The sequence below is a fragment of the Mustelus asterias genome, chromosome 12 (genome assembly GCF_964213995.1).
Source record: "Mustelus asterias chromosome 12, sMusAst1.hap1.1, whole genome shotgun sequence".
NCBI classification, from domain to species: domain Eukaryota; kingdom Metazoa; phylum Chordata; class Chondrichthyes; order Carcharhiniformes; family Triakidae; genus Mustelus; species Mustelus asterias.
Window position 1 is genome coordinate 28892983 of NC_135812.1, and position 17569 is coordinate 28910551.

The following is a 17569-nucleotide window of genomic DNA, read 5'->3' on the forward strand; positions in this document are numbered from 1 at the left end:
AAATGTGTTCCTATCCAAGGGAAACAAGCCGGTAAATTTTTGCAGTGGGTCATAGAAATAAAGAAAATAGGAACAGGGATAGGCCATTCAGCCCTTCAAGCCTACTCTGCGATTCACTATGATCATGGCTGATCATCCAACTCAATACTTTGATTGCTCCCCCCCCCCCCCCCCCACATCCTTTGATCCCATTCATCCCAAGAGCTGTATCTAACTCCTTCTCAAAAACATTCGACGTTTTGGGCTCAACTGCTTTCTGTGGAAGCAAATTCCAAAGGTTTACCACTCTCTGGGTGAAGAAATTTCTCCTCATCTCAGTCCTAAAAGGTTTACCCCATATCCTTAGACTATGAGCCCTAGCTCTGCGCACCCCCACCATCTGGAACACCCTTCCTGCATCTACCCTGTCTGGTCCGGTTAAGATTTTATAGGTTTCTATGAGATCCCTCTTCATTCTTCTGAACTCCAGCAAATATAATCCTAACCAACTCAATTCTCCTCACGTGGCAGTCCCGCCATCCCAGGAATCAGTCTGGTAAACCTTTGCTGCACTTCCTCTATAGCAAGAGTATCCTTCCTCAATTTGAGGCGGCCAAAACTGCACACTGTGGTCTTACCAAGGCCTTGTATAATTGCAGCAAGACATCCCTGCTCCTATATTCGAATCCCCCTGCTTTGAAGGTCGACATACCATTTACCTTCTTTACATTCCGCTGCACCTACATGCTTACCTTCAGCGACTGGTGTACAAGGACACCCAGGTCTCATTGCACATTCCCTTCCCTTATATATAACATAATCTGACTTCCTGTTTTTGCTACCAAAGTGGATAACCTCATATTGATGCGCATTTTACTGCATCTGCCATGCATTTGCCCACTCAGCTTGTCCAAATCACACTGAACCATCTCCGCATCCTTCTCACACTCATCCTCCCACCCAGCTTTGTGCCATCTGCAAATTTGGAAACATTACACTTAGTTCCTTCATCTAAATCATTAATATATATTGTGAATAGCTGAGGTCCTAGTAACAATCCCTACAGTATGTCACTAGTCACTGCCTGCCATTCAGAAAAAGATCCCTTTATTCCTACCCTGGCATTGCAACTATGTCAGAATGGAGATAGAAAACCTGGAAAAAAAAGCAGCTCAGTTGGATTGAGAGAGAAAAGGTCACAACATAAGGTTTTGAACTTCAAATGATACAACACAGGAGGCGGCTATTCAGGTGACTATGGGTGTGTCAGCTCTTTGACAGAGCTATCCAATTAATTCCATTCCCCTGCTCTTTTCCCCCATAATCACTTCCTTGAAGTATACATCCAACTCCCCATTGAAAGTTACAACTGAACAAGTACCAATACCCATTCAGGAAGTACATTACAGAGAATGATAAATTGCAGTGTAAAAAAAAAAATCTCATCGCCCCCTGGCTCGTTTGCCAACTACTTTAATCCTGCTTGCTCATAAACCCCAGCTTCAGATTTGCCTTCCTTCAAATTCCATCCCTCCTTTGTGAAGACAGAACCACAGTATGTGTCCAATTCATGTTGAACCATAAACACCTGCATTCATCAGGGCTGAATGGCCTCCTCTGTGCTGTAGATTAAAGAACAAAGAACAGTACAGCACAGGGACAGGCCCTTCAGCTCTCCAAGCCTGCGCCGATTACGTTGTACACTTTAGATGTTAAAAAATCCAACAATGTCACACCTGGTCAATTGGACTGAGTTGTGCTTAGAGTATGGGAAAATCTGGGATACATTCCGAGGATAAGAAAGTTGAACTGATGAAGGAATCGACAGGGATAAATGGGACACAATCTTCGACTTCAATCTACCTTCACACAACGAATATCAGAGATACTGCCAAAGGAGGTCAGAGATTTAAAATGAATGGAGGGACAGTTTAAAAATAGATAGATTTTTGTAATTGTGAAACAAGAATACAGAGAACAAGTACACTGGGATTAAAAAGATAACTGCCTATGGGTAACAACCATAGCCAGCCACCCCAGAACCAGAGAGCAAATACAAGACTGCACATCAGTAGGGAGCAAATGCCTTCAGAAGGGCAAGGAATATTACAGGCCAAAAGTTAAATTCTTACTAATATTTGTTAGAATACTGATAGAGTACCTTAAGAAACACAAACAATTATCAGTCCTTCCCATTAGCTGGATGTGTGCGCAGTATGGAAGTCTGTACAAAATCTTACTTGAATTTATTCAACTTTTTATAAAGTTGGTTGGTTCCTCTCGTTTAAAATCTGCTCCCTTTAAATAAACTATAAATGAACTACAAGTAATCTTCGCATATTTGCACAGCACTGTTTATATATTTTTTTATACTTTTCCAATTCAATCAAATCAAGTCCAATTCAGAGTCTCAACAAGTTGAGACATTTCCGATCCAGGCTGACAAGACAGGGTATGCGACCCTTTACCCTGTCTTGGGCCTGATCTACATGAGCCAAGCTGATTGGAGGAGGTGCAGGTCTTCCTCCTCCAAGGCTTGATCTCATTTGCATCTTAGCCAAAAGGCCGAGATGCCGCTTTTAAAAATTGCTTCATATGAAAATGAAGCTTAAATGTAACCCAACGGCCTCAACCAAGTGCAGCATCCGCATAACTACACCCGATCCTAGCCAAAAGGCCGAGAAGCAGCACTGTTTATATATTTTTTTAACATACTTTTCCAATTCAATCAAATCAAATCCAATTCAAAGTCTCAACAAGTTGAGACATTTCCGATCCAGGCTGACAAGACAGGGCGAGCGACCAAATCACCCTGTCCTGGGCCTGATTTACATGAGCCAAGCTGATTGGAGAAGGGGGAGGTTCCTCCTCCAAAACTTGAGCTCATTTGCATCTTAGCCAAAAGGCCGAGATGCCGCTTTTAAAAATTGCTTCATATGAAACATATGAAGCTTCAGTCTAACCTAATGACCTCAACCAAGTGCAGCCGACCATACTACACTTGATCTTAGCCCAAAGGCCGTTTATATTTTGCTCCAAATGCTGGCCTATACCACAGCACAAATTCTATGTCGTCCCATTTTTCTAGTGCACTGAACTCCTCAGTGACACCTTCCAGGTAAGATTTCCAGAAAAATAATCAAGGGAAACCAAATAATATGGCAGATTGTCTGTCCTAGACCTCTTATCTCCCTCTATTAAATAAGTTTGTTCGACAAACCAATAATCCAGTTAACTAAGCCCAATGCACTCGGGAGAATCAACAAGACGTTTCTTCGAGTTCAAAGACAGTATACTTTCCCTTTATAGGAAAATCTAATATCCTGACTACAATCTGCAGTTCCTGCTCATCCACCTTCATCTCGGTGCTGCCTTTGAAACCAATGATAATTCTCCGATATGCTGTGCAGACCACCTTTGGTGACTGTTCTCTGCCAACTCCAAGCACAATAATGTTGCCTGCTCCCACCACTGCATAGTCACTGCTGGCTCTCCCCCTCATCTGTATACTCATCTGTACGAACGTCACCCCAAAGCACGGGATCAGCATTCATCTTTGCACCAATGACACACAAGCTAAATTTCATGGTAGCATCTGTATCGCATCAACTGGATTAAAACCTGGAGGGATAAGTCTCCACTTTTTTTTAAGCAAAACCAAAGGCTCTCCTCAACTACTGCATGCCTCTCTTCAAATCTATTAGCCTCCCCAACTGCCACCTCAGGCCATGTCTGGTGATGCAGAGTGCTGGTAGCTGCTTGATCTCAAGTGGAATTTACTTCCCCCACATCCAGTTACCAAAACAACGCAATTTCCACCTTCACGATTCAGCTCACTTTTGTCCCACTGCCACCAGGGCTATTTGTAATGTTAGTTCGTGACTCAACTGCTTTTGTGGTCTCCCAAATGGCATCCCACTATTCTAAAGCCAACTCAAAGTCCTTGCCGGTTCAAACGATCCATCATCTGTGCTCACAAATCAAGATCTTATCTGACTGTTCCTCCACTGTCTCGCCACACCCACACTATCCCACAGACCACTTTTAATCCTGCTTTGAGCCATCACTCCTAAAGCTATGGTATCACCCAGTGTGTTTGTTCCACCAATGTCAGCTGTGCTTTAATCCATCAGACAGTATACTTGGCAAATCCCCCGCTAAAACCATCACACCTTACTTTGTCTCTCCCCACCCCTCCCTTACTTTAGCAACATCCAATCAAAATTATTCAAACAATAACCCACTCTGTCCTACTTTTGCTTTCCCCACCTCTCAACATCTTTTTTCCTTGTGTCGCAAACAGCGCTATATAAATGAACATTACAGTTGTATGCTAGATATTAAATTTTCAAATAAGCTTTAGGGTAGACCAGGAGAGAAATGGGGAGGGGGGGAAAGGATGTCTGCTCCTGGTAACTAACTATTGACAAAGGCTGGAAAATACAGTCTCGGATGTAGGCAGGACTAAACATGTCTGTGATCTAACCCCCCCTCCCCAGGACAACAAGTAGACTGACAACATTCCCAATCTCAGATCACAGAGGTGGCCATTTGATGAAAAGACCAGAATGTTTCTGGCACTGTGTGAAGACGATCTTTAGCCAAATGAGGGATTGTATATTTGGTGTTTGACCAGGAAGAGAGGCAGCATCACTTTTTTGATTGAAAACTCCCGCATCTTCAAGTCTTTTCAACTGAAGATGAATATAATTCTGCAAAATAGTGTGTCAGTTTTGGAGTTTGGAGCTGGATTAATTATTAAAAGCAGCAATAAGGCTGGCTAACTGCCAGCATTATATAATCATGGGCATTTCTATTAACTACTACTATCAATATTTGTTCAACCAACATTATAAATCATAATCTGCTTTCACAGTCAGAATTGTGCTCAGTAGCTGGAAACATATCCATGATGTCTTGATGTTGGATGTTTTCAATGTGCCTTTCCACCTTCCCCACCATTCTTCACAGTTTGCAACAAGATGGACGTTACAGATACTGACCTCAATGCATCAGAAAGCAGCAACACCAAACATGAAACCTTTGCAAACAGTGTCAACACATGTATATGTCATGAGTAACCAGCACTACTGACAATACCCATCAAACAAATTGAACTGTCTTACTCTTGAAAATGAATCAGGAGAGACTTTCTGGCACCTTCTACAACATTCCAAGTGTTGCTCACTCTATGACAAAGTACCTCTTGTTATCAGTCTCAAAAGGGGGAGATTGAACCCACGCCCAACTCGTAATTTAATATTCCATTTTTACTTTTCCATCTTTTAATTATCTCTTGTACAAGGTCAGCTCTCAGATACCTTCACTGAACGTTGAGTGATATGAAGGTTCCTCAATCTGACTAGAGCTTTGCTTGTAATTTCCCCATTAAAAGCATCTGTTCTCCATTCAGGTCCTGCAAGCATTGTTGTTTATTGCATGGAGAAATAGTTGGCTCCTATGCACATCGTCCTATGGTACACCATCCCTCCTCATGATTTTCTTTTTTTAAAAAAAAGAGATTTTACTGCTGGAAATTGCAAATCTTTGCATCGATGTTTTAGTCCAGTCCATCACACAAACCAGCCTCCCATCCACTGATTCCGTCAACACTTCCTGCTGCCTCGGAAAAGCAGCCAGCATAATTAAGGACCCCACGCACCCCAGAGATGTTCGCTTCCACCTTCTTCTGTTGGGAAAAAGATACAAAGGTCTGAGATGGCGTACCAACCACTTCATGAACAGCTTTTTCCCGACTGCCATCAGACTTCTGAATGGACCTACCTTATGTTAAGTTGATCTTTCTCTTCACCCTATCAGTATCTGCAACACTCTATTCTCCTCCCTTTCCTTTCCTTCTCCCCATGTACGTTATGAATGTATATTGTCTGTACAGTGCGCAAGAAACAATACTTTTCACTAACCCAATACGTGACAATTAGAAATCAACTTAAATTAATTTGTGTCACTCCTGTTTTACCTTACAACAGGCTTATACATCCGTCCACTTTGGCATACCACATACCAACTGGGGCTACTGAGGTTATCTGACGGTTGACTTTTCCCAACAGCCAAATCTATTTTTAAATTTAAAAAAACAACCTACAATGTTGTAAGAACACAGGTCAATACTCTAACATAGCCATTCATCATGGGCACCAGATGAATCCTTAACTCTTCACCTTAAAATTGTCAGGGGATCCACCTGGCTTTAGCAGCCAGATTTTATGCCTTGGAGGTAATGGTGCATAAATCTGACTCATCGAATTTCAGCCGGCTTGGATTCTATTAGCATTTGCACCATCAACCTCCCATCGGAATCTGCACAAGTTCCTAACTGACAAAAAAGCATTAACGCATTTATCCAAGAAGAAACCAGACAAAGTCACGAACTAACGAATTGTTTATTGATCTTACAGTCACCGTTAGCAGCACCTAAATATTGACAATAGAAACAATCCATACACGGCTCAACTGACAAAATAAGTAACAGTTGCTGCAAAAGCTCTATCACAATAATTCAGCAGTAACTGTTTCGGATTATAAATTGAGATTTTGTCCGAGGCTGATACAAATTGGTGTGATTAATTCAGGATTAAACTACTTTGATTGCTGAAATATTTTTAGATAGTTGGTATATTGGATAGATTAAGTCGATAAGCTTGTAGTTAGCTGTAGAACCTATGCAGCCTGATGAGCAGACATTTTTTCCACTGAATCCCTACAGTGCAGAAGGAGGTAGTTCAGCCGATCGAGCCTACACCGACAACAATCCCACCCAGGCCCTAACCCCATAACTCCACATATTTACCCTGTTAGTCCCCCCTGACACCAAGGGAGAATTTATCATGGCCAATCAACCCAACCCGCACGTCTTTGGACTGCGGAAGGAAACCCAAGCAGACACGGGGAGAGTGTACAAACTCCACACAGACAGCGACCAGAGGTCAGAATTGAACCCCGGTCCCTGGCGCTGAGGCAGCAATGCCAACCACTGTGCCGCCCAAACTGGATAAACTTGTTGTCTCATCTCCCTCCGGGTAGAAGAGGGAGTTTGCAGGTCCACACTGTGCACTGGCTTTGTAACATTAAGGAAGGAAGGTGGCGTGAACCTGCCAGGCTGAGTAAACTTCAGTCTGCAGAGCTGTTGTACAAAGCCCCTGGGGATTCCCCCGTCCCTGGTAAATTCACCTTCCACATCAGTTGCTGTATTTAGATTATTTGGCTTAAATCTTACCTCCCTTGATCTCAGGAAAACATGTACATTATGTGGCACATATCTGCCTGGTATTGCCATACAACCTTTGATGGAAATTTACCTGCTGATTTTAAAGCCTTGCAAAAAATGATAAAATAAAGGCTCCAACACCAGCGACCACAATCACGAAAGGAATTACATTTAGAATAAGAACCAAGAATTGAAGAGTTTAGTGTCAAAAGCACCGTCATGTGTATCCTTAATTTCCATAGACAACCTAAATCATGTAACATGTATTTCATAGAAGCCCTACAGTACAGAAAGAGGCCATTCGGCCCATCGAGTCTGCACCGACCACAATCCCACCCAGGCTCTACCCCTACATATTTTGCCCACTAATCCCTCTAACCTACGCATCTCATGACACTAAGGGGCAATTTTAGCATGGCCAATCAATCTAACCCGCACATCTTTGGACTATGGGAGGAAACCGGAGCACCCGGAGGAAACCCATGCAGACACGAGGAGAACGTGCAAACTCCACACAGACAGTGACCCAAGCCGGGAACCGAACCCAGGTCTCTGGAGCTATGAAGCAGCAGTGCTAACCACTGTGCTACCGTGCCGCCTTAAAACCATGTGCGAATTGGGGGCACTTTCGTTTCAATCGTAATCGTTTTCCTTTTCTTCGATGCATCACCATCATTTCATTTGATGTCAATGTCAGTTCAGTTCATTTGATGTCAATGTCACACAGCTGTGTCCCTAGTGACCCCCAAATCAAAGAAGCACCAACACCTAGACATGCCAGGTCACCTACTTGTTCTTTATTAAGGGACCACAAACAAATCCAGATAAGTCAGGACATCTCTACGTCCATCATAATGAACACTGTGCGCCTGCAGTCTTGAAGTCTCAACTTGCATTCATGGCAAGGAACGTTCTATTTGCATTAGCCATGACGGTGTAATCAGTACAAGCCCTCTCCTAGCATTTAGCATGTATGTTGATTTCATTTTGAGGACATACTTACGGAAATTTTGAGAGCACCCCCCCCCCCCCCCCAAGAGAAATATTCCACCAGCAAGTGCAGCATGTTTGCATCCAACTCAGAATATTCTGAAGCCCATAAACTGCTAGTCCAGTCTACTTGACTAAGAAACTTATCCAGACTTTAGTATCTGCAGGCTACCAAATTACAGAATAACCACAGCCAAACCTTTTATACCCATGCTACGATGCTCGTAGAGATCAATGACTCTTAAAAAGATCAATTTCCGCAGTGACCAACAGAAAGAATCGCATGCTAAGATTTCACATTTTAAGACTTTTATTGTAACAAACTAAATTCGACACAACACACCAACCCACAGAAAAAGTACATCCCCATGAACTAAGTACAGGCAGTCCCCAGGTTACGAACGAGTTCCGTTTTTAAGTCCGTCTGTAAGTCGAATTTGTATGCAAGTCGGAACAGTTAAGTACGGTTCACATCTAGCGCCAATTAGTCAAATGTTTGTCTTAGTATATAGTATACATTTTACCTAAAACATCTTAAATATAATAAGAGTAATAATAATAAATGGACACAAAACTTGGATTTATATATATATATATATATGTGTGTGTGTGTAGGTACAAAAAACATTAATTTCTTAAAGTAAACATCAAGGGAGGCTTGAACAGAGCTTTTCTTTTTCTCATTATAAATGGCCTTGTAGCAGCTGAGGCCGTCGGTAACTATCCGGTAAACTTTGGTGAACCTCTCTGCATTAGGATCTTGCTCCTCTAACTTTGCCATCCCTGATTCAATGAGACGAAAGGCTTTAGCTAACTCCTTCGTCAAAAACTTCTTGGGTTCTGGGGTTTCTAGGTCCCGGCCTTCTTCCTCAAATACTATCATCTGCTGCTCCAGCTCCATAAGGTCCTCGTTGGTCAGTTCTTCGGCATGGGATTCAAGCAAGTCTAAGACATCGTCTTCATTGATGTCTAACTGCAGTTGATTATTACCAATATCAACCACAGCTTGCCTGGCTTCGGCGACGTCCTCAGCTGTAAACCCCTTAAAACCATGTTCCAATTGGGGGCACTTCCGTTTCAATCGTGATCGTTTTCCTTTTCTTCGATGCATCACCATCATTTGCATCAGATTTATGCTCTGGAGCCAAGATTATGAGGGTAAACACACAAAAAATTTAAGTCAAAACATAACGCACAGTGTTTACGCGATCAGACTTAAAATGGCGACGACGGCGTGGTGTTGTTCTCCCTCGGGCCGACGAACCGCTGAAAACGCACAGTGTTTTGAGCGTTGTGCAATGTAGTCCACCCATTCGTTAGTACGAACCATTGTATCTAATTCGATTTTTTTAAATAATAGGCTTTACAGAGGTCGGTACGCAAGTACGGGCGTTTGTAAGTCGGGTGTTCGTAACCCGGGGGCTGCCTGTAACACACGACATGTTTCCACTTTACACCACACTCTATATGTAGCCTTGAAGATTAAGTTTCAAACTTCTCCCAGTTTTTCAGCAGGCTCCCTTCTCCTTGTCACACCAGGGTACGTTTCCCAGTCTTCTTAGAGTAGAACAACATTCAGAGTATCCCCAAACTGACTGCCAGCAGGGAGGGCCATTCCAGTCAAGTCCTTGCTCCTTAAATCTCCATGTCCCAGTTCTGTGAAGACAGCCAGTTCTCACCAGCATCCTGCTTGGTGGCTAACACAACAAAAAGCAATCTTTTCCTCCACTTTTCTCAGCATCAGCTATTTTTGTCATCCTCTCCATGTTTGTGTGTCCAGAAAACCAGTTGCCCTCTGTCAGTCAAGGTGTGAAACCTGGCCCTCGAGTTTCTATAGGTTTCATTTACAAATGACATGGGGCCCGTCTCCGGGCAGAGCTTAGTATGATCACCATTCCCCATTCCAGGACATCCATTTTTTAAAACCTTAAATTAAAGGAAACAGTTTAAAACATAACAATCTTACGAAGTTCAAAGTTAGTAACAACCCACCTTCCCTCCCCAAACTCAACAGAATCTTATACCTGCGGAACACATCTGAAAGCAAGATTTGTATTACTTCAGGTAATAAATTGGTTTTCCATAGCAGTCAAGGTGACTGCAAAATAACAAGATGGCTAGTGAGGTATGAAGAGTTAGCAGCCTATAGATATTTAGTCAGAAACACTTTTTCATATTATTCATTACCACCACCAAATAAGCTCATTTTGTTGAGGCCTCAGTAAAAAAACCATGGAGTGTTCAGTACAAAAACTACAACAGGCACACCAATCAGTCTTCACAGCTTTTGAAAGACAATCTAGCATCATCCATATTTCTTCTCTATTCTCATATTCCAGCATAATTAAGGACCCCACGCACCCCGGACATTCGCTCTTCCACTTTCTTCCGTCGGGAAAAAGATACAAAAGCCTGATGTCACGTACCAACCACCTCAAGGACAGCTTCTTCCATCAGACTTTTAAATGGACCTACCTTATATTAAGTTGATCTTTCTCTACACCCTAACTATAACTGTAACACTACCTTCTGCGCTCTCTCCTTTTCTCTATGAACAGTATGCTATGTCTGTATAGTGCACAAGAAACAATTCTTTTCACTGTATGCTAATACATGTGACAATAATAAATCAAATCAACATAAAAAGGACCAGTTCTGATCTTCACCCATTTTCCTGATCATGTTTAGCTTGCTTTCTAGTGATTGACTGGTCGGTGGATAATTCTTCTGACAATATGATTAACTGATGGAAGCCATGACATTATTATTGGTCAACCTCATCTCTACAAATCAATCCCATTTTAGTCAGCACCCCAGTTCAAATAGACTTCAGTATTTCTCCCAGTCCCAGATTCATTCACCATCCCTCTCCAGTGCTTTCAAGGACAACTCCATTATAGTCCCATCTCTGGTGTTTTACATAATTGAAAAAATTCATTTTTGCATGTTTTCTCTGTCAGACTCCGGTCTTCAATCACCTCATCAATATGTAACCGCTTCACTGTCAGCCTGGAGTCTTTCCTGCTCTTTCCAGGTTGCTATTTCTTTTCACTGCGATTATCTCCATTAACAACTCTTCACTTGCATCACGTTCAAAGTTCTCATAGCTTTTCTTCATTTGTCACTGCTCGACTCCAAGGGCCAGCTTCCCTCATGGTCTAGTGGGTAAAAAGTGCAATCCAGTATGGGACTAAATCATACAGCTCAATAGGGTGCTACAACATGCAAGGAAGGATAACTGGGTTCAGCCATTTATACCCTACCCTGTTAAACCTTCTAGATCCAATTGGGTGAGGTATCAGAGAACTTGAAGGATCTGTGAATAACGGCCTGGTTTTGGCAGGCAGCAGTGAAGGAATGGTGCCTCCTCTTCACTGTACTTACAGTTGCCCACAGACCTCTACACAGGCACTTGAGCAACTTACGGCTTCTGGAGATCAACGAGCACGATAGGGAATCTGTAGCATAAGAAATGCGGCAAGCAACTGCATGCATCTTCAACCACATTAAAGAATCTCCACTGCAGAGTTTAAACTATGTAAATGTTAGCTAATTCATCACAAAACCTTGTACAGAAAGGGAAAGGGGTTGAGTGATGGAGGTTAAAAAAAAGAGCAAAATTAATTTCAGATTTGTATCTCCCAATGATTTAATTCTGAAGGAATGAGATTCTACATTTCTAAAAAAATAAAAGTTCAGTACCAGAAAAGTAATTAAGCCTTACCACAATGTTTAAAAACATCTGTGCCTGAATGCGCCGGCCCTATTGTTATCTGACATGTTCAGTGGATACTTAGTGAGCAAGTACAACAACCGTACATCCTACTTAGATTTCAATGCAGACTCTATTGTTGAAGTGATGCACAGCTTATGGAAGAGTGGCAAAATCAGACAGAAACTTCTGGATTTCAGCATTTAACTGTACAAGTGCAGACTCAAAGATGCTGCTTGATATACTCTGTAATACCAAATCATAGAATCCCTACAGCGTTGTAGGGAGGCCATTTGGCCCATCAAGCCTGCATCAACAACAATCCCCCACCCAGGCCTTAACCCCGTAACCCCACGTATTTACTCTGCCAATCCCCCTGACACTAAGGGGCAATTTATCATGGCCAATCAACCTAACCCACACATCTTTGGACGGTGGATGGAAACCGGAGCACCTGGAGGAAACCCACGCAGACACGGGAGACTGTGCAAACTCCACACAGACAGTGACCCAAGGCCGGAATTGAACCGGGGCACTGGGAGGCAGCAGTGCTAATCACTCTGCCGCCAAATCATGTGACTGGTCTTTAGAACTGGGCTTTCTGCAGCATTGATGGCATTACAGCGTTTGCCCAATAAACAATTGGAGCAACAAAAAGTAATCTGGGAGAAGCACAGAGGTTTCAATGTAGTCATTACCGAATTGTGAGCATTATCTGGAAAATTAAGTCCCAAAGGCATTAACAGACACAACTTTAAAATAAAACATCAGTGCATGATATACTCTCTAGTGCAGTTTGTTCATTCCCCTTGCAGCAACCAACTCTCAGTATCTCAACAGGTTACACCTCGTTCCTGATAAATGGTAAAGAGAGACTCCATTCCCAGTTTTTTTTACACAAGTGCAATTGCATATATAAGAAATAGGAGCAGGAGTGGACTATTTAGCCTTTCGAGCCTGCTTGGCCATTCAGTAAGATCATGATTGATCTGACTGTGGCTTTAACTCCACTTTGCTGCCTGCCTGCTCCCATATAGTCCTCAACTCCCTTGTCAATCTAAAATCTGTCTAACTCAGCCACGAACATATTCAAATACCCAGCCTCCACTGCCTGCTGGGTTAGAGAATTACAAACACTAACAGCTCTCTGAGAAAAGAAAGTCCTCCTCCTCTGTCTTAAATGGGAGACAGGGATCAAGTGGGTTAAGTGCTTAGAAATCTTTGGGTTTACTCACAGAAGATCGTCACTAGGGTGTCAAGACAATGATGAAAACTGTATCACTTATTCCAATAATATCCTCTTGTCTACAGTCAAACCAATGCCTCTGTTCCTGTTGCAGACCCAGGCCCAAACTTTGCAGGGACAGCAAATTGGCGACTCTTCCCCCAACCATAGGTCTCCCAATTGTAGGTGGGACTGAACTAACAGAATCCAACATTATGGCATGAAATTGGAGTCGAGGCTGAAGGTTAGCAATAATCATACTGAATGGCAGAGCAGGCTCCTAGTTTGTATGCTCACGCATAATGTCATACCCATCTAATTTGAACAGTTGCACTCTGCGTGGAAAGCGAGCACAGTGAGCCTGGTCAGAAGTACAACTGGCTGGATATTTGTGGTTCACGGAGGGGCGAGGGGGAGAGAACGAGATTTAGTGAGTCACTAGCTGTTAAAAGGGAGTGCTTTTCTTCGGTGGAATTACAACAGTGGCCTGCAGACCTTGAGGAAATTGTTTTCTAACATCGGGGGAGTGTTGCTGCAAGGAGGTGCATTCAAGGAAGGCAGCCCAGCTCAAAAGAAAAGGTCACCTGCCTGTGAAGGTAGAGTGAAAACTGCAAGAGATTGTGGGATGGCAAGAAAGTGAATGGAGTCTCTCAGGAGAACGCTGTTTGAAAAATTAGCCGCATGTGGTTAGCAAGAGGGCTAGATATGTTCAATTGCAGTTTGGATTAGAAAAAGAAAGAAAATAAAGGAAAGTGGCAAGATGAAAGGGTCCGAGGGCTTGTTGATCATTGTGAATGCTTGACCTTTGGTCACCGAATGGGGGTAACTGTTTAAATAAAACTAACAGGTTAAGTACATTTACTTCTACTGTGCAAACATATGCAGACTGTACTTCCCCAGGCTGGCCTACATGTGACTCCAGATCTACAGCAATGTGGTTGACTCTCAACTGCCCATTGAAGTGGCCTAGTAAGCCACTCAGGTCAAGGGCAATCAGGGATGGGCAACAAATGCTGGCCTTGCCAGTGATGGCCACATCCCAACAAAATATCGAAAAAGATAATTAGTAACATTAGTGCAAACAACTAACTAGGGCTAGTCAGCAATTCCTGTTGGATAACACTGGCCCAGTCTATATGATGTGGCACAATAGGATCAAGGTTACTAGTATGAGGTGTGCCAAGACAAGTGTACTCACCTCTGATAGATTATGACAAAGCACACATGGCACAAACTAGAACCATAACCTACAAGGCCTTCAGAAAATAGCTAATATCACATTTTTCCAGATACTACTACTGTAGAAAAAAATATAGGGCACACAATTAGCTTATACTATGACACAAACATTCATAAGCATATTCTGAAATGTTGTCCTCAGAAACGACATGCATGATGCAGTTAAACACCCAGAAGGAGGAATGTGGATTGGCCAAAGGGAATGGGTTTCTAAACATTCAAATTTCTACTATTGTAGGTCTTGTGTTGCTTGCAGACTGTTCAGAAACATCAGGAATGTGAAGCTGAGAGTGCGACGCTGAGGAGCTTTTGCTCAAAGTCTGTGGATGAAGCAGGGGAGGGAACGGTTGGGGGTGTACACCCATTATGTAGTCACGGTTAAAATGCAGCAGGAACTGGCCAATATCCAGGCTCGGGCTGACAAGTAGCAAGTTACAAGTGCCAGGCAATGACCATCTCCAACAAGAGAGAATGTAACCAATGCCCCTTGAAATTCAGCGGTATTACCATCGCTGAATCTCCCACTATCAATATCCTGGGGGGTTATCATTTACCAGAAACTGAACTGGACTAGCCATTTAACTACTGACTGCAAGAACAGGTCAGAGGCTAGGAATTCCATGAGAAGTAACTGACCTCCTGACTCCCCAAACCATGTCCGCCATTTCCAAGGCACAAGTTAGTAGAGTGATGGAATACTCTCCTTGACAAGTGCAGTTTCAGCAATACTGAAGAAGCTCAACACCTTCCAGGTCAAAGCAACCGCTTGATTGCTATCCCTTCTGCAAACATTCAATAATTCCTCCACCATTGCTAAACAGTGGCAGCCGTGTGTACCATCTACAAGAGGTACTGCAGAAACTCACCAAGACTCCTCAGACAGCACCTTCCAAACTCACAACCACCACCATCTAGAAAGTCAAGATCAGCAAATACCAGGCATCACCACCACCTGGAGGTTCTCCTTCAAATCACTCACCATCCTGACTTGGAAACATATTACCCATTCCTTCACTGTCACTGGATCAAAATCCTGGAACTCCCTAACTAACAGCACTGTGGGTGTATCTATACATGTGGAGATGCTGGCGTTGGACTGGGGTAAACACAGTAAGACGTCTCACAACACCAGGTTAAAGTCCAACAGGTTTATTTGGTAGCAAAAGCCACTAGCTTTTGAAGCGCTGCTCCTAGAGAAGGAGCAGCGCTTCAAAAGCTAGTGGCTTTTGCTACCAAATAAACCTGTTGGACTTTAACCTGGTGTTGTGAGACGTCTTACTGTGTATCTATACCTCAGGGACTGCAACAGTTCAAGAAGGCATTTCACCACCACCTTTTCAAGAGCAACTGGGGATGGGCAATAAATGCTGGCCTAGCCAGTCAGGCCCACATGCCGTAAATGAGAAACGCCATGAATATCTAATTTTATTAGTTGCATTTTTCAATTAGCAGCAGAGTTGTACAGACTGTTATCTTAAAAAATGATATCATAAAAGTCATTATACTGCATTGGTAACCAGTTGCAATCTCACAAGCAAAGAATCATCACTGATGGACGATGCTTGCAGCCAAGTCACAAGGGAATGTCCTGAAGGATTCAGAGCATTGCTATTCATCTGCTTTATTACTGATCTGGATACGGGGCACAATGGAACCATTCCCAAGTTCACAGATGACAAAAATGAAACCAAATGATGGGAATTTAAACCAAATCAAAAAGTCGCCGGCAGATTTGGATAAATTTCAGGGCAGGGCTCAGTGGTAAATATTCCTCAGTGAGGTTGAATGCACTTATGTATTTAGATTTGGAAACTGTAGGCAGATATATACCATACAGGGGTACCAGCTAAAGGATCGTGGGGGGGGGTGGAAAACAGGGGATATCAGATTAAAAATAAACCCAAAATGCCACGGATGCTGGAATCTGAATCAAAAGCAGAAAAGTGCTGGAAAATCTCAGCAGGTCTGACAGCATCTGTGGAGAGAGAATAGAGTAAGATGTCTCACAACACCAGGTTAAAGTCTAACAGGTTTATTTGGTAGCAAAAGCCACTAGCTTTCAGAGCGCTGCCCCTTCGTCAGGTGAGTGGGAGTTCTGTTCACAAACAGGGCATATAAAGACACAAACTCAATTTACAAAATTCCCGAAAGCTAGTGACTTTTGTTACCAAATAAATCTGTTGGACTTTAACCTGGTGTTGCGAGACTTCTTACTGTGTTGACCCCAGTCCAACACCGACATCTCCACATCGAGAGAGAATAGAGCCAACATTGAGTCTAGATAATCCTTGTAAGCATTCTGCATCATGCTCAGTTACATTTGCTTTATCCAATTCCATCACCCCTCCCTACCCTCATTGGTATACATTTTTGCTCTCTTTCCTCCAAGCTCTGACGAAGGGTCATCTAGACTCGAAACGTTGACACTATTCTTTCTCCACAGATGCTATCAGACCTGCTGAGCTTTTCCAGCATTTTTCTGTTTTTATATCAGATCATTGTTCACAAAACAAAAGTCCACAAACTGAATGTCAAACCCACTGAAAGAGAATAGCATTTTATGCCGTCTTGCTAAAACACAACATAAAACCAGGAATATGACTCAAGTCAAAAGGATGACAGGACTAGTAGATACACAAAGAAAATCCTCGGGCAAGAGAATGAAGCCTGCCTTCTCAGTGTCATATTTACAGAGAGCAAGATTGTGGAACTCATCACCACAGGGAGTTGTAGTAGTGAATATTCTCGATACATTTATGGTGAAGCTAGATGAGGGAGAAAGGGAATCGAGGATTATGCTACGAGAGTTAGATGAAGAAGTTCAGATGGGATATGAACACCAGCATGAACTGGTTGGTTGATTGAATGGCCCATTTCTGTGTTGCATATTCTATGTAACTCTGTGTAAAGTCACTGCACACAGATTACTGAAGCAAGCCATCAGTATGGATTTGTTCAAGTTACTCCGAAGGAAGCTACACAAATTTCTCAGAGAGCAGGGCATTGCTGGGATCTATAATTATTGCACTCGTGGAACCTGGTTCAACTATCTTTGAAATACCACAGGCTTCTACCTCCCCCAGGAGATTACATGATTGACGAGGAGTGGGGGTGGAGGTGACCAATGCAGTCGATGGCCGCACCAGGTTTGGATGGGGCAGATTTGATGGACTTGACGATCTTTTCCCATGTTCTT

The 17569-nt window shown here is 42.8% G+C and overlaps 1 protein-coding gene across 1 annotated transcript in view; it reads right to left on the bottom strand.

The window, feature by feature from the left end:
* The window catches only part of vkorc1l1 (vitamin K epoxide reductase complex, subunit 1L1), a 50514-nt gene that overhangs the window by 14296 nt on the left and 18649 nt on the right, over positions 1-17569 (bottom strand). The window lies entirely within an intron of this gene.